This window comes from Ischnura elegans, chromosome 6 (genome assembly GCF_921293095.1).
Source record: "Ischnura elegans chromosome 6, ioIscEleg1.1, whole genome shotgun sequence".
NCBI classification, from domain to species: Eukaryota; Metazoa; Arthropoda; class Insecta; order Odonata; family Coenagrionidae; genus Ischnura; species Ischnura elegans.
Genome location: NC_060251.1, coordinates 16,094,345 through 16,111,477, shown reverse-complemented (window position 1 = coordinate 16,111,477; position 17,133 = coordinate 16,094,345). Strand labels below are relative to the sequence as shown.

Below are 17,133 nucleotides of genomic sequence, written 5' to 3'. Positions count from 1 at the left end.
ACGATTGAGGAAACATTTTCGATCCAATAAGAGTTGCGCCAGAGAATCGAATGGCTGAGTGCGATATGCCACTTGAATTAAAGATGATGTAAAAATCAGTTCTATCATGGTCAGGATTATATATATAGTTAAACGGAAGTCAAAGGTTAAAAACGGGTGAATTCTATGCAAAAATGCTCAACTGAAGATGAGATGGAAATTTTCAGATGGTTTTTGTAGGGTAATAGCGAGAAGAAATTTCTCTGCGCTTTATCTTAATGCTCATCGCACTACTAAATTCATTGGTTCAACTATCCAGTACAGTAACTATACAATACAGAGGGCATGCAACTACATAAAAAAACATTGAATCAATTCTGGAAAGTGAAAAATCTTGAACAAGAGTCTACAACATATTTTATTCACCACCCGGGTTTGAATAATTTATGCTATCTTGAGATGAAATTATAAAACATTTAAAAATAAAACTAAAAACTATTTCCATAAATTGAAAATTTAACTATAATGTAGCCTATGTACTGATATATTTTCTGAATGTACATCACATATGCAAACATGCTTGCACGCGCACTTTCATTTTTGTCTCATATATCTCAGCGGATTTTTTTTTAGATTTTTAAAAACAAAATGAAATCAATATTTAAAAAAAATAGATATATATCCAAACGTAGGGAGCTTTCAAGAAACTAGCAGCAAGCCCTCATGACGTAAAAACTGAGCAGGGCTTCTTAACTGGATGGAACAGCTCAGAACGATTACAAATTGGAAAAAAGTGCCCCTACACCGACATGAAGGCGGAACAGGGATCAAATTGGTGGTTTTTACGGCCTCGGACTCAGCCGCCCAGTTTCAACTCGATCCAATTAATTACATCCCAGCCTCCGATAGGATCCTCCAATGCGTTCTCCTATGCGGTGTTGGCGTCTTCAGAGCGAACGAATCTTCCAGCAAGCGACCACGCAGTAGCTGAAAGCTAAAACTAACTTTGAAATCGCCTGGACTCGCTATATTGCCGGTATAAATTTTCCTATTGACAAGCAATTTAAGTATCCTAAAATTTTTTGCTATAATGATTTCAATTTTTATGCTAATGTGCACCGATTTTTAAATTTTTGTAATAATGAACACTTTTCTGTGCATTAAACAGAAAACGGACATTTTGAAAAAATCCTTCTTACATAGAGGAATAAAGGCGTGGAATGACCTGCCTGAAGTTATTCTTAAGATCTTCCCCGCAAATGCGAAATTTTTTGGAAATAAGTGTTCATAATTGATTGGTTAATTACATAGTAGTTTATTAAGGAGAGTTGGAAATTGGGTTATTCGGGTCAATGTTCAATTTTTAGTAGTATGATATTAGAATTCATGCATTATTTTTTTACCATGGGTGCCTTTTCTGTTTCTTGCTTTATTATTAGATAAGTAAATTTCTTATTCATGTGCGTAAATATAATGCTGCCACCAGGCAATAGCCTATTTGTAACATGTATGTATGTAATAATTAACTTACCCAGATACTTCGATATTTTTGTTCGTCTCGGCTGCCATATTTATCGGATTGATACCTCACCAAAAGAGAGTTCTTCTGGGATGCCTAACTTCGTTACATTATAGCTGGTGCAGATTGGATAAATTTTGTGAGTGGATGCCATAAAGTTATGCATTAATACAATTATTTTTGTATAACAAATTCACAGTTACATATTTACAATGTAATACGAAGATTTGGTGACGAAGGTAAAACGAAGTTTATATACTCCCGCGGGCAGCCAAAGCAAAAACAGGGAATCATTCTTTACGGTGACATCACAGGGATGATCCTTGATTATAGACGATTTTTTTATCGGACTGAGTCAGAACTACCGTCATCTATCGACGTGAACTTAAACTTGTAGGGTTAAGAAGCTGTTATTTATGGTCGAATATTCGTTCTTACCTACCAAATGAGTATTCAAAGAATGTAGAAAACTAACCAACGTTGGGAAGGAATTAAATTTTTTCAAAGACAATCTCTCGAGACAATTATTATATATAATGAATATAAGAGGGATACCCTCTTATACTCATTCTTATATTAATCTGGACAACTATTTAAATATGACAACTCTAAAATCAAGAGGGCGCTCCTTGATAAAAGAAAATATTATTTCAGTTTGTAGAAACCTTAACTTGCTCTTCCCATTTTTGCTCTCCGACTATGAAACAAAACGCTTCCGTAGTCTTCTAAAAATCTACCTAGAAGAGTGTCTTAGGGTTCCAGCCTGAGCTAGGGATAAGAATAACCGCTATTGTAGGGAATCCTAGAGCTTCTTGGCGGTTCCTGTTCTCTGGTGTCACAACTTGGCACACACCGCCAGGAATTGGGTCTATGTCAATTCAGATAGAAGGAGCCATAGGAAATTTCCCCTTGCATTTAGAAGTTATTCTTCCTATTAGCGTAAATGCCTCTGAAATTTTGCTCGACTATTCGTTGTTATTAATAGCTCTACTACTCGTTCTACTACTGCTCTTATTCGTTGTTATTAAATTGGCTAGCTTACCAAAATATAAAAGCAAGTTATATAAAATGTTGGTAATTTTCTAACGATAAATCACAACGCATAGTGAACTTTATTTAATGTTCAACTTAAAATAGGGACTTCTTCTCCATTAAGTAAGTCAAGGTATAACCTATAATTTTCTCCTTTTGTATTTTTACGTATTTTTTGGTTTATAAAAAACATAATTATTATCATCATTATATTCGAATACATAAAACCTTGAATATTGAAGAAAATTGTTTCGGCATGCCATATAAAAATAAGCACTTTAAACAAAACTTCCAATTACAAAAATTCACCGATTTCTCTGATAAAACATCCGCTCACTTTTTAATTGCTCATTTAGATTCCATCAATGTATTAGATTGCGAAACAAAGAAGATGCATTTATTTGAAACCTACGGACGATTTAAAAGGGATTATTTATTCATCGAAGACTCAAACACTCTATGCAGTGTGGGTGAACACCTGCAATACATCCAGCCTATTTCATCCTCTGGCACGCCTCACTGATTAACTCTCTTGCGAAGGCAAAGATGAATGTACACCCAGCCTGCGGTAACTCTCCAAACAAAAGAAACCTTATCGGCGAAAAGATGACGCCAAGAGAGGGACTCGTTGCCGTCGCGACAAATTTTTCAGAGCACGAGGTCCTTATCGTGTTTGCATTCGAGAGAGAAGAGCGCAAAGGCTTATTTCTCAAATTCCGCACGTCACGGAAGAATAAAAAAGAAATAACTATGGCAGCCACGGGACTCACAGACGTGCTAAGAGAAATTAAATAATGAAGGCAGGCCATTATTCGTATCGATTAGAATAAGTTATCATTTACAATAATAACAATTCTTTAATTGCAATGCTAGATCAAATACATCAAAAAATGTAACCGATATATGGTACGTCAAAAAAAAAAAAAAAATTGGTACCTATAACGTGGTTAGGAAAAATGTTGCTTACATAGTGGGAATAATCAATTGAGCACAAGTGGTAACTGTGCCCTACAGGTACATTTATTAAACATTTGAATTATGTATTTAAAAGGTAAAGACAATAATCAAAATCAAATTAAAGTCAAATATGCATCATCATCATCACTGGTCAACAATCCTAGGATTGGTTTGACGCAGCTCTCCACTCAGTTCTCCTATCAGCTAATCTCTTCACACCTATGTATTTCTTCTCTTTCACATCCCTCTTTCCATATATTTTGTTCTCGGTATTCCTTTTCCGTTCTTGCCTTCCACCTGTCCCTCAACGATTGTCTTCATCAGGCTATCATGTCTCAACATGTGGCCTATAATCAATACGAAATTCAAGTCAAATTTGCATAATAAGTGATAAGAACTCCTCCCATACTCAAATATTGCACTGTAATTGAGGAGTTTTCACTTTAAATAAAGAAGCGTCATTTGGAGATTCGATGGGATACAGGAACAGGCGCCAGGAGGCAGGCGTTTTTTTTCGGCGCGCGGTTCGCGCAATGGTGGAGAGAGAGATATATAATTGTGGACACAGGAGAAGAAGAGTGATTGCCGACGTAGTCACCGTAGCATGACGCTCGGAAAGTGATTTCTCGGTCAACAGAGGGAGCTTTTCTTCGGGAAGTTGGCGCTCTTTCATAGCGAAGCAGACGGTTGCGACGAAATGAACCTTGGGAGAACGACGAGACGCAATCTTCGCGAAAGAAATTTGGAGTCTTCCCCAACAGGTGAACTACTTCCGTAAAGAGAGTTTGTGGCGTCTGCCGAGCGAAAAGAAAATGTGACTCGATAGTTTTTAGCCAGAAGAGATTTTAAGGCTTACAGAGGAAAAGGTAGCAGGTCACAAAATAGGAAAATGGAAGACAAAAAGATGTCAGAAAACAGACATATGAAACGATAGGGAAATGTGCAAAGGTTAAACGTAACATATCGCTACCTGTCACATTTGAACTACGAATATTTTCTGAGAGATGTCGTACACATCTTCACTACAATATTTTAAAAGATATATTAATGAGCTAGTAACAAGCGAGAACAAGAAGGAAGGGCTCGGATAAAATATATATACATGGAAGAGGCAAATAAGGATGTGATACAGAACCAATTATGAAGCGCGATGAGGTTGAAATAGACCTGAGCGGGAAGCTGCTTATGAGCTTAGGATAATCAAGTTAGGAAAAATAAAAAAACTTTGCTTTCTAAAACTTATAAGGATAATTGAGAATAGGATTAGGATAATTCCTCTTAGGATTATTGACAGATGAATATGCAGTGCACTCGTTTTCAGCAACGAATAATTCCTTACGTAAGTGAATTACGATGTATCAAACATTCATGAATGTAATCGATTGTGAATCCCAGGTACAAGGGTTAACCCGTGACGGTTCATATAAGAGGTAAATTTTATCAATTCATGCAATTTGTTTTCCTGTTGGGGGTCGGGTTGGTGTGATTTGCCAGAATACTGGCTTCCTACCCAGTTGACCCGGGTTCAATTCCCGAAAGTGGCAGAAATTTTCCATAGGTTGCCCGAACCCTGCTTGAGTGAAGGGCACATCTAGGGTGGCACTCCGTCCGCCGGACGGGACGTTAAGCCGTGGTCCCCTTGGCGCCTTCCGTTAAGAGTAAGGTAATGCCGACGCCGGGTTTCTCTCCACCCTTCCTTCCATTTCCCTTCCCTCGTGGCGTAAATGGCTTTTGCTGTCCAAATACCATACCATACCATACCATACCTATTTTCCTGGCTAACCTCACACTCCATTCCTGGATGGGCAAAACTGAGGAGGAAACTGCCTAGAATCGAACAAGGAAACTTAACACAGAGTGAAAGCCTTCAGGAAACTATCAAAACTTCCCTAGAAAAGGAACTCATCCGCGAAAACTAAAGACGACTTGCAGACTTTGGGATATAACTTGAATGAGAAAATGGAATTCATAGCGTGCGGGTGCGCGGATTAGGCTGAGTTGGGTGAAGAAGGGTGAAAAGCTCTAAATTGGGAGAGAGAGAGAAAAAAAGGAAACGAATAAAGCAATTTATTAATCTTCCACCTCCTCCACTCGCAAGATAGAAGAGCTCTCCGTTCACTCTCGCTTCGCCCACGCACGAACTCTTGAGGAAGTGGATGATTCGGTTATTGAGAAGGGGATAGACTGGATTGAAAATAAAGGCCTTAGCAAGTTGTGAGGAGGGAGGGAAATGAAAAGGGATGGATAATTTAGATCCCTTTCGCGGTAGGGGAGGCGAGAGGAAGAGTTACAGCATGTGCAGAGAGGCGAGAGGGTCGACCGAAAGCCCTTTTGCATACGGTGAATAAGTACGAAGACTGTTGGGTGAATTGAGTGAAAGAAGGAAGGGTTAGAAGCTTAGAGTAATGATTATTATCACAGTAGGAATATGGGATGAGGATTAATCACAAGAAGACCAAGGTTATGCGGTTTTGTAAACACTCACGAGCGAGGAATGTTAGACTCAAGATAAAGGTAGGTGGTGAAAAACTTGAGCAATTCAACTATTCATGCAGTACGTTAGAGGAAAACGGATGCAGTAGTAAGGATATTAGTTCTAAAGAGAATTGCATTAGCAAAGGAGGCGTTCATGAACAGAAAGGAGCTTTGGGATGTTCGCTAGGTAAGAATTTAAAGAAAAGGCTAGTGAAGAGTCTGAGTGTAGCGCTTTACGGTGCGGAAACGTGGACACTTAGGAAGGACGAGAAAAGACTCGAGGCATTCGAGATGTGGGTGTGGCGAAGAATGGAGAAGGTGAGCTGGACAGAGAGGAGGAGGAAGGACGAAGTGCTGGACATGGTGGGTGAGGAGAGGCAGTTTTTAGATGAGGTACGGAGGAGACAGAAGGCATGGATGGAGCGAGTACTTAGCGGGGATGGGATGTTGAAAACAGTGTTAGAGGAAAGAATGTTAGGTAAGCGAGAGAAAGTAAGGTAGAGAATATGATTTTTAGATAGAATGAGAGGTAGTAGGACTTATTGTGCACTGAAGAGGGAAGTGCATGATGTAAGGGGAGGCTCCCGGAATTCTTCTTAAGCACTCCATGGAAACCTACCTTAATCGGTAGAATACTTTAGAAATAATTCTACCCTTTAAGGAAGATTTACGTGTCGTATTTATGAATTATTTCAAGAGTCTCCCCTTCCATCATGGACTTCCCTTTACAAATCAAAATAAAACCAAACCGTTAATTATTAAATTTATTTGCACAAAACCATCGCTATGCGTGAAATGGCGCACCTTGGATGGACCCAAGTAATTTCCGGGCCATCCCACCAACTCATAGTAAAGCGTTTGGTAGTCAAGTTTTTCAACGATACCAATTGTTTTTACCCCCTAGCACATACTTAACCCATTCCCCCCCCCCCACTCCAGCCGTATGGCTACATCCTACCATTCTGAGCACAAGAGGTTCTTGAAGAAAACCCGCACTCTTTTTGCTGTCGATTTGTCACCTATAAGTCGTGGAAGGTAGGAATAACTTAATCCACTTATTAGTTTATTTTTGAAGCCTATCAAGATGAGCTCACAGACGGAAAGAGACGGATGCGATACGGCAATTCGATGCTGACGCATACTGTCTCAAAATTACATGAAAGTATCATGAAAGGGAAACCGGAAATGGCATTGCATAGATTATTTTACCTTTCCTTCATCAAAAAATATGCTTTCCCTGAAAATGCATCCTCTTAATCCAGGTTATTCTTAGAAATTGGACAGCATTAGATTCCGACCTCGTTATCACTCACAATTAGTGCAGATATATCGTTACGGGTCATTCTGAAGAAAAAGTTGTGGTATCACCAAAATAATTCCCTGGAATACTAAAGAAGAAAATAGATCGATACCCTAATATCTCAACAATCGCAAGCAGAAAGAGAAAATGGGTTAATGTTGAGTTAAAGGTCAATTTTTATGTCCCTTTGAAGTAACTGCTTGGAGTCCACGTACCAATTCAATGTAACAATGCATAAAATTAAATGTAAGTTACAGAATAGTTGAGCAGTTAAGGAAACATTAAACTGAGCAATAAAAATGACGTTACAACATTTTATGAATGTTTGACTTATTGCGGTCTCTCAGACCACACGTCACTGGTATTGTAACAAGAATTGCACATCACTGTTGAAGGGTTAAAGTAATTTTCCTCGAAATGTTCCCATCATCGCTTCTTTATAATTAAAGAAGACAGTGTAGTTTCAAAATTATTTAGCCTTTGTCATTGGGAAAGATTCGCAATCTTGGTATGAAAGTCGTGGGTGTTTTGACCCAATAGACGTTATGGAATGCGATGGAACTTGGACGAGTATTGAAATACTAGAATTTTAACAAAATTTTACTTGTTAAAAAATAAGCTTTATTTTTTCGATAATATTCCATTTTATTACTCCGCACACTACCACGCGTTAGTGGGACACTGCGGCATACCTTTCCTAACGTATCGTCCCAATATCCACGATGATATCGACCGACATTTCATGCCAGAGATAAGCTAATTACCAAAATAGGGTCCAAAGGGCAATAAATCTCGTGCATCCATATTGGGGGTGGGTTTGGGGCCGAAAATGAATGCGTTTTGAACAGAACCATGGATATGGCGCTCCTATTGTATCAGTGGAATCTTCCTTCCTCGGCAATTTGGCAGAGTTGGCGGATGCCTCGCAAATTCATCATTTTCCCCGAGCAACCTCCTCGTGCTTTCAACGCGATTCAGTTTTATCATCGACGCCAACCATATCCCTTCCAATGCGGCGACGGACGTCAACCATTTCGGGTTTAATTGAAGGATATCGATCCACGGAATGAAACCTCTTTTCTGATGCAAACAAAAATTTTCACCAATTTTTCAATGTAAATACCATCTGAAATCGAAAATGAAAAGGAGACTTCGTTGATTTCCACTAATTTATTATGTCCGTACGACATGTTTCGAACCATAGAGGTCATTATCAATTCTTGATTATCAACCTCTATGATTAGAAACATGAAACATGTCGTACGGACGAAATAAATCAGTGGAAATCAACGAAGTCTCCTTTTCATTTTCGAGTATTAACTTCCACATAGTTGATCCTAATGCAATTGATCGAACCAACTGAAATGTTATATAGGTACATTAAAAATCACTAGTTTTACAAGAGATCTCTTAAATATCTCCTTCTCCGCATTGTTTCAATATGACTCATTTATTTCATTACCGTATTATTCCGTTTAAGTTAGGTTTGAGTGAAGTATAAACGAAGTATTCTGGCTGTCTTCCCTCTCTCCCGGAAAACCAAAACAAACTACGGAGTGTAATATTTGGAAGCCTGCCGCGTAAACCTCGGTGAAATATACATTAACTGCCGGGAGAAAAAATTCCCCTCGACCGGGAATCGAACAACGAACCAACGGAGCAGTGAAATTTTCTCTCATTGTTAGACTAAATTATTTCTTCGAGAACATAATTTCGAATTCCGGTATATAGATAAATACGCGTAATTTTCTATTTTTATCTATTTTAATATTGCAGCTTTATCTTACAACAGGGTGGAACTCAAACCTTACCCAATCGGTATCTTAGATCAGGAGTTTGGTTCAAAATATGCAACAGAAAAAAAACGTTTTAACCGAGTTCTCTTTCTGGTGGTGTCACGGCATGATGAAGAAGAAATTAGTACTCGCATTCTTATTAAGGAACGAATAGAAATTCCCGTAGAAACACATTAGATGATGGACATGTTTAGAGTACTGCTACTTATCGAAAGCATGCTTTCTCCCGACCAAGTCTCCCAGAAAAAGGAACTATCAATTAGTGGTCACGATAAGATACATAACGTAACAAATTTATGCTTTATTAATGCTTAAGGACCGAGGGCTCACCTAATTTCCATGCGGAAAACTTTCACCATAGCCCATTCTGATCATAAGTTTCTCCAAAATGATGAAATACTATAATGACGAACCAGAATTTCATCTGTGTAAATATTTTGAAAGACAGAAATGCGGAATCCATAATAAAAGCACACTTTAGTTCCTGAGATATCACGGAAAATTCTCGAGAAATCATTCTGAAGCGAAATAACACTCAATTCATGGACAGGATAGCTTTCACTGAGTCTATAGCATTGTTGCTGAAAGGTATCTTTAATTAAATTGCAGCCCGGAAGGATAATTTTATTTTTTAGCATAAATATTAGTATGAAAAGTAAGCTAGTCTCAAAAAGTATTTGCAAGAAACAGTTTAGGAAAATATTTCTATTTGTCATTTTAAATAACTATACTGTCTGCAATTACCTTTAAGTACAAACATTCCATCTGTTTGTAGAACATTGATATTCATGGTAAATCATATACCTATTCACTTTTAGAGCACATAATCTCAAACTCTAAAAAGGATTTTTCTTTTCCAAAACATTTTGGGAGGTCATTTCTTCTTTCCTCACTCCATGCTTCGAAATATTGATAAAACAAAGGAAATAAGACTATTACTTTTTTTACATGGTATTGCATAGATAAGTATACCATCATTTAACATTAAATATACAATGAAAATAGAATTGCTATCAAACCCATGAAATTCATTGATTACGCATATCTTGACGCGATCGTATTCATCTCATTACAATTGCAAAGGATTAGTTGACGTGTAAAATTTTGAGTACATAAGGTTGAAAAAAATAATAATTTGAAAACAATTTTAAAGAGTTAAGAATGAAAATGTTCCAAGTGAACGCATCGTAATCGTTAAATACCCTTAATGAAAGTGATACAAGCAGTAAAACTGCTTCAAAATCTACCTCAATTACGAGAATAGCTTTAACAGCACGTAAAACATAACATTAAACAATAAAGTTAGAGCGAGCTAGCGGTGGAAACGGAAAAATATCGTCGAAGCCAAGAATAAAGTCAGCTTCAGCGGCTAGTTTGTGAGGTCGTGCGAGTCAATAAATTGGTGATGAATTCGGCAAGTATATCTTTTGTCATCACATTCTGATCCCACAAAATGTAATCGCCAAACATTGATTTCGGCCGCCTGAAGGTTACACGTCCGTTAGAAGTAAGGTTAGGCACCGTGAATCAACCTTGATGTAGCATTTATTAGGAAGATTTACCGGCAAAATATCAGCCGCGACTGATTAGCTTCAAGGTTGATTAGGCAGATTCAAAAGGGATAGCTAACTACCCTCGACACCATCTTTCGTAACGCACCACCGCCATTTTTACAGTACCTGTTTCTTAGAGCATTACGAAAGGCAGGCAGAATTCTAATGCAGACAAAGTTCACCAGGCGTAGTCCGCTATATGTCACTTCATCAATCGCGATTCCATCCACCATTTAGAACATATATAATGGGAGAAACGTTTTCATAGCTTTACTACGTTTTATAACAAAAGTCCCGAATTATTCAAAATTATTTCATTTAATTTTACTACTAACTGATCGATCACATCTTCACGTAAAGACTTCGCTACGAACACACAGAAAACGTGTTTAACTTTGAGTGGATTGTTGTGATAATTGCTGCAGGTAATTAAATGAATTGAAAAGAAAATCCACGGAGTGCAGTGAAATTTCGCATCATAAGTGTCATCATGGCAATATTTCCCAGTTGATTCAGTGCACAAGTTTGAACTTAGGAAAAAAATCCTTGAGGAAAAAAGTACAACGTCGTACAAACGACATTCGTGAATTATTCGTGAATTCGCAAAAGCGGGTCTCTCTTGTTTAGCGAACTCCCGGGTGAAACATGCTTGATCACAGCGCTATCAACAAACAACAAAAGTGACGCCTTAACGGTCGCACGGCTGCTAATTGGCAAAGCCCTGGAATTAATCTAATCAACCTTCGGGTAAACCACAGCGGAGTCGAAGGTCATTCACTGCTGGAATACGACCCTCTCCGGAAGCCAAAGCCAAATGCACCGACAACGAGAGGACGTAATTCGGAAGCATGGTCCCCCAACGACTTCCCCTCGCTGCTTGTATGACCTTCCGCTGGGGGGCGACCGATTTGGTGAGCAGAGACATTTAAGGCGGAAGGCCACGGGTTGGCGACACGCCATTTTGGGCACTTACACGGGCGGACCCATGACTCGACTCACACCACCGCATAGTACAACGCATGGAGGATTATTCTGGTACTAAGGTAAATACTGATCTAAAATGGAACTCACGAAAGTGAGTGGGAATTTAGACAGTGAAAGTATGACATTTTACGTACCAATTTTAATTAGATATTAAACATCATAAAGCAAAATATTTAAGAAGTGGTAGTGCGAATTCAATTTGCAGTATAATTATGGAAACTCACTGTTTCTCACTGTTAAAGGGTAGAATTATAGGTAAAAGAGGGAGAGAACTAAAGAGAATAGGACTTTTAGATAGAATGAAAGGGAGTAGGCCTTAATGTGAAATAACGAGAGATGCCCATGAAAGAAGGGGATAACTCCAGTATGCTTAGTAACTACTCCATGCAAACCTACCTTGATTGGTAGAATACTTTAATAATAATGTAAGATATATGTACATACAAACTCTAATGATAAATACTTAAACAATGGGATCGTTTACTCAGACCCAAAATCGCAATTAGAAAGTGCAACCTTTAAAAAAACTTCCGCAGTTCTAATTCTTGAGGACTTGAATTGCCTGATGGGATTTATCTACTTCGCTGGAGAGAGTAATGAATCATTCATTGGCTCTGTCATTGTCGTAATTTTAAGATTAAGACGTGGTAAGCATAAATGAAGAACGTGCCCTTAACAGATGTAGTGGCTACTAATGTACCGCAAGCGACCGGCTAAAATAGCAACGACTTTCATTTTCCAAAATTGGGGCCGGAAAAAAATTGCTGTAGGAGTCGCAGCATGATGAAGCTCATGTATTTAAGGCTTAACATTCGAAGTAATAAAAAAATCATCAGGCCCACGATAAAAAGCATTGTTAATAAAAGGTGATACGATTCGAGAATTGCATAAAAAACGGCATCAACAACGAACATCATTTGCGACCACAGAATGGAAAAATTAGCTTTGTTTTACCTCATTATTATTATATTATATATGTAGAACGGAATGAAGATTCATCAAGCCTAATGAAATCGCCAAAATGAGGAGACAGCATTTTAAATTCGGAAGACAAGCCATTCTGACAAACATAAATTACTTGGAAAACATCTTATACGATCCAAATAAATGTGAGAGGAAACAAATTTCTTTTGAAAATAACCCTCACTCTGAAGCATTTAGCATCATTACCAGTCACAGCCTCACGACGATAACAATAAATAAGCAGTACGACGCTGTTCAATCATCGAAGGTATAATATCGAACGTGTTTCCCACGGATTCCCAATTATAGGTTCATGCAGCTTCAATTGCGAATTGAGAAACAGAATTGAAAAATTAGCTTTGTTTTTATCTAAAACTAATTATATTACGATGTGTATAACGAAATGAAGATTCAATAGACCTAATGAAATCAGCAAAATGGAGGGTAAGGTACAGCATGTTAAATCTGGAAAACAAGCGAGCCTCTCAAAGGAAATAACAGAAAAAAAAATCTTTCGCGATCAAAATAAATGTGAGAATAAACACATCTAAAAAAATGAACTATCTCTTTGCACTCTGCAGATATCAGGACCATTACAAGTCGCCTCACGCCGACAAAAACAAATACCCAGTATGACGCTGTTCGATCAACCAAGGTTCAATATCAAACGTGCTCTTCACGGCTTCGAAAACTTTCATCAGAGTGCCTCATCTTCCTCATGCACGTCGTCACCCGGAGGCGAGCTATGGTGCCGGTGCGCGGGTGGGAGGCGACGGACGACTCATTAAAGTGTTGTGTTGTCGAGTGAAGTGGAGGGGGGTGCAGGAAGCGAGTGCAGATAACGGGGGGAGGGGAGGGCAGCGGAGCGAGGAGGCGGATATCGGCGGAGGAGGGGGGAGGGACTGGGTGGCGATGGAGGAGCTATGCTCTGCAGCGGTCTCGCCCCGATGATCACTTGTACGCCGGAGAGCGAACGCGCGGCAACAAAGGGAGGCCTTCGCCGAAGCGTGTGTTGATTCCTCAGCGGCGAGTAGCGGCGGCACCGGCCGGTAACTCCGTCAGGGCACGCCCCTCAGGATTTCTGTGTCTCAAACGTCAACATCCCTTCGGAGACTTCAACGCTCGACGTGAGTGATCTCAACGGTCGTGTGTGAAGACCGATAGCATTGTTAAAAGTGCAGGAAACCATGCTTTGGTTGGAGCTGGTCCGTATGGAAAGCGAGTGAGGAATTTCGAGTGACAAAATAACATTTGAATTTTCCACGGGAGACCCGGAGGTTGGCCACTGGAGATAAATAACATTCGATCAGCTGAGCTCGACAAGGGGAGACGCAATCAAGGTAAGTCAAAAGAGATGGGATTTCCCCGAAAGAAAGTGGAGTTTCCAAAACTGGCACTGGTGACTCAGGACTGATGAGGTGGAAATAAACAAGTCTTTGGGATACAAACAGCAACGGAATAATAAGCCTATGTTTTCGCAATATATATGGTTCGCTATCTCCCACCGTGACATTTAGAATTCACAGGTAGAATGTTGTAAAGGGAGGTCAAACCTCCCGAAATGAGAGAAACTTTTAGTGTTCCATCTGTCTACCGCCCGACGCGACGCTTGAAGTTATCGTAAACTTCTAACCCATCTCCTAGTGACATAGTACTGCCTCATTTTTTATTTAAGATTTATTTAAAATATAAATTATAATTGGTGACCTTATTGAAGATTATTAAACCTATCCTAACGTTGATCTCAACTTTCCAAAAGATATAATCAACATAATAGCGGCAGTACCGTAAATAAATAAATGTTTGACGTACAACACTCTGTAACTGCAAATTACTACCGCTATTTAAATTGCATCTTAGGAATTATTAAATTCTCCTTAGATTATAGCACATAAAATATGACGTATGATTTGTTTAAATATAATGAATAAGAAATTTTATAAAAATTCCTCCTCCAATATACATAATTTGTATTGCACAGCAACAAATGTTGTACATCCTAAACTCCTGTCGATGTTCGTCGAAACACCCTTTCCAAATCACCCACAGGATCGTTTCCTTCCGCGCTCCTTGCGTACACATTTACGGGAGAGATTGGGTGTCTTCAAGGCTAATAAAATAACAATTATTATTCCTCTCGGAATAACAGTCGGATGAGAACTTTTAACCCCAGCGATTTACGTTATGTTCTGCCTATGTTATCACGGAAATGATTCATTTGTATAAGCCATCAACATCAGCATTACATTTTACATCGTCAATGATTTATTTTTTCTTTACAGTAACATTCATTGATAACATTTCTTTTCTAACAATGGTGGGGAAAGCCATTGAAACGTTGAACGGAAAAATAAACACGCGGCTTTATTCCTGACAATAGTAGAACATTCATTTCTGAAAGTGATTCTGTTTAAAGAAGATACCCTTGTTATAAATATTTTCAAAAAAATTTATAAACAAATATTTCCTCACAAATTGATGCAAAGTCTCCATATTTCTTGTATGCATAAAAGCTCTTGGTTTTACGAAATTTAAAAAAACTTGCTAGTGATTTTGGAGATACAACTTAACAGTTTCTGGAAGATCATTTCGTAATTGACCCGCTATCACCGATTTCTTTGTGATGAAATGATGTTGCACCATTAATTATTGCCGATTTTGAATTTTAATCAAGATTGACTAACACAGATGCATGGGTAGAGTCCGATCAATTAATTCGACTTTCACTGGACAAGAAAACAAGCGAGCCAACACAATCGAACAACCGCGTGGGATGTAATTTAGCGCCTTTGAGAGCCGACGCAAGAAAACAGGTTCAGTCTCAAGAACCTGGGATACAGAACAGAAGGCAGAAGCACGTTGTTGTAAAAAAAACAAAAGGCACTTCACCCGACCCTTACCGGTAACTTTTTTTCGCTACAAGACAAGGCAGGATCATGACGTGCAAACATCATGGCTCATAGGGAATAATTAAGACTTGAGTACCTGTTTTAGTAAGAGGACGAATAAAAATCGTGATGAAATTCCCGAAAGGGTGGCACTAAATTATGCACCACGCGGACCAGAAGAAGCAGGTGTGTATAGGAAAAATGGGTTGTTTTCCCCAAAGTTTAGAAACTCCGAGGGCTTATTAATTTTATTGAATTTTAAATGAGTTCCGTGGCGAGAGAACGATCAGGCACTTGAAAAACATGCATCCCTTGAAAACTCCCCGAGGGCAGGAAGAGTAATGGACACAAGAAGAAGGGAAGAGTGAAACTCGATATCCCGTCCGCTCACGATATGGAACATCCGCGTCATTAATAACAAACGCTGTCTCAATTTCCGTGGAGATGCAGTTAGGGATGCCGTCAACGCCGCAAACGTGGGAGACTTTTTTTATGAAAGCCTTAACTTATTGGCTGTCCTTTTTTTAGGCATCTCTTTCAACATCATCTCTAAAAATAATAATCGTCAGAGATACGCTCCTGTATCAATTTAGACGGCGAGAGCTTCTTACATGCCTCAAATTTAATCAAATTTTAAAATGAGCTGAGAGAAAGTTTCTTTGAAATGAAGTGAAAACAGTTTGAGATTATTAAATATCATAAAAAGTAATGCACGGTATTCAACCAGCGATTAGAAAACACAATTTGCCTTTGAAAAATCGTAATTTCAATAATCAAGCCTTAACTTATTGACTCTTTTATTCCGTGGTTTCTTTTAACATCATCTTCAAAAATAACTATCTTCGTAGATACGCTCCTGTATCAATTTAGATGGTGAGAGCTTCCTCAATGCCACAAATTTCATCGAATTTTAATATGATCTGAAAGAAGTTTTCCATGAAATGAAGCGAAAAACGTTTGAGATCATTGAGTATCATAAAAACTGAGGCACGGTTTTCAGTTACCAATTAAAAAACAGTTTGCCTTTAACAAAAAATCATGCAGCAACACTACGTCCCGAGAGTAAAATTATTTCTAGGAGGATTTCAGTGAAATGTAATGACACCAACTGGACAGCGAGATTATATAATACTGCAAGATAAAAATGATAAACTACGCTACTCAATTATGGATAAGAGCATTAAGATGCTTCTATGGAAGATGAAACAAACCGAAAGAATAAAAGAGCCGATTCATAACATTTTAATACTTGTATTTTGCATTATTTTGAAAAAAATCAGCTTTCAAACTGCATTTCAAGGCGAATGAACCTGGACACGTACAGCTAAAAAAATACTACATTTTAATTAATACTACATAATGACGGAGGAGCAACTGAACCAAGAAAATAGTGGAAAATGTCGATAGCCAATAAGAAAGCCTGTCACAAAAAAAACGCCAACGTTAATGAGGGATCGAAATCCACAAAATTGCCTTCTTCAGTAGAATTCACTTTCAATTTACTTTGCAAAAATATGAAATGGTGAAAGTAACAATGCTACGGGAAACTATGCCGATGGTTAATAACAGTACTAAAGTTAAGGGTTACCCCAAAAAAGAAACTTTCTTTCGTAATGATTAAACAGTAAAGGGAAGCTACAAATCCCAGCAATGACATGTTCTCATGCAACAAACACTTCGCTACAAA

At 38.4% G+C, this 17,133-nt stretch overlaps 2 protein-coding genes across 2 annotated transcripts in view; one reads left to right on the top strand and one right to left on the bottom strand.

Moving 5' to 3' along the window:
- Positions 1-17,133, bottom strand: part of LOC124160142 (calcium uniporter protein, mitochondrial) — an 807,757-nt gene that overhangs the window by 51,546 nt on the left and 739,078 nt on the right. The gene's annotated exons all lie outside the window — the stretch shown is intronic.
- The window catches only part of LOC124160141, a 101,265-nt gene continuing 97,618 nt past the window's right edge, over positions 13,487-17,133 (top strand). The window contains exon 1 of the mRNA XM_046535898.1: positions 13,487-13,898. The gene's annotated coding sequence lies outside the window, so the exon portion shown is untranslated. The remainder of the gene's footprint in view (positions 13,899-17,133) is intronic.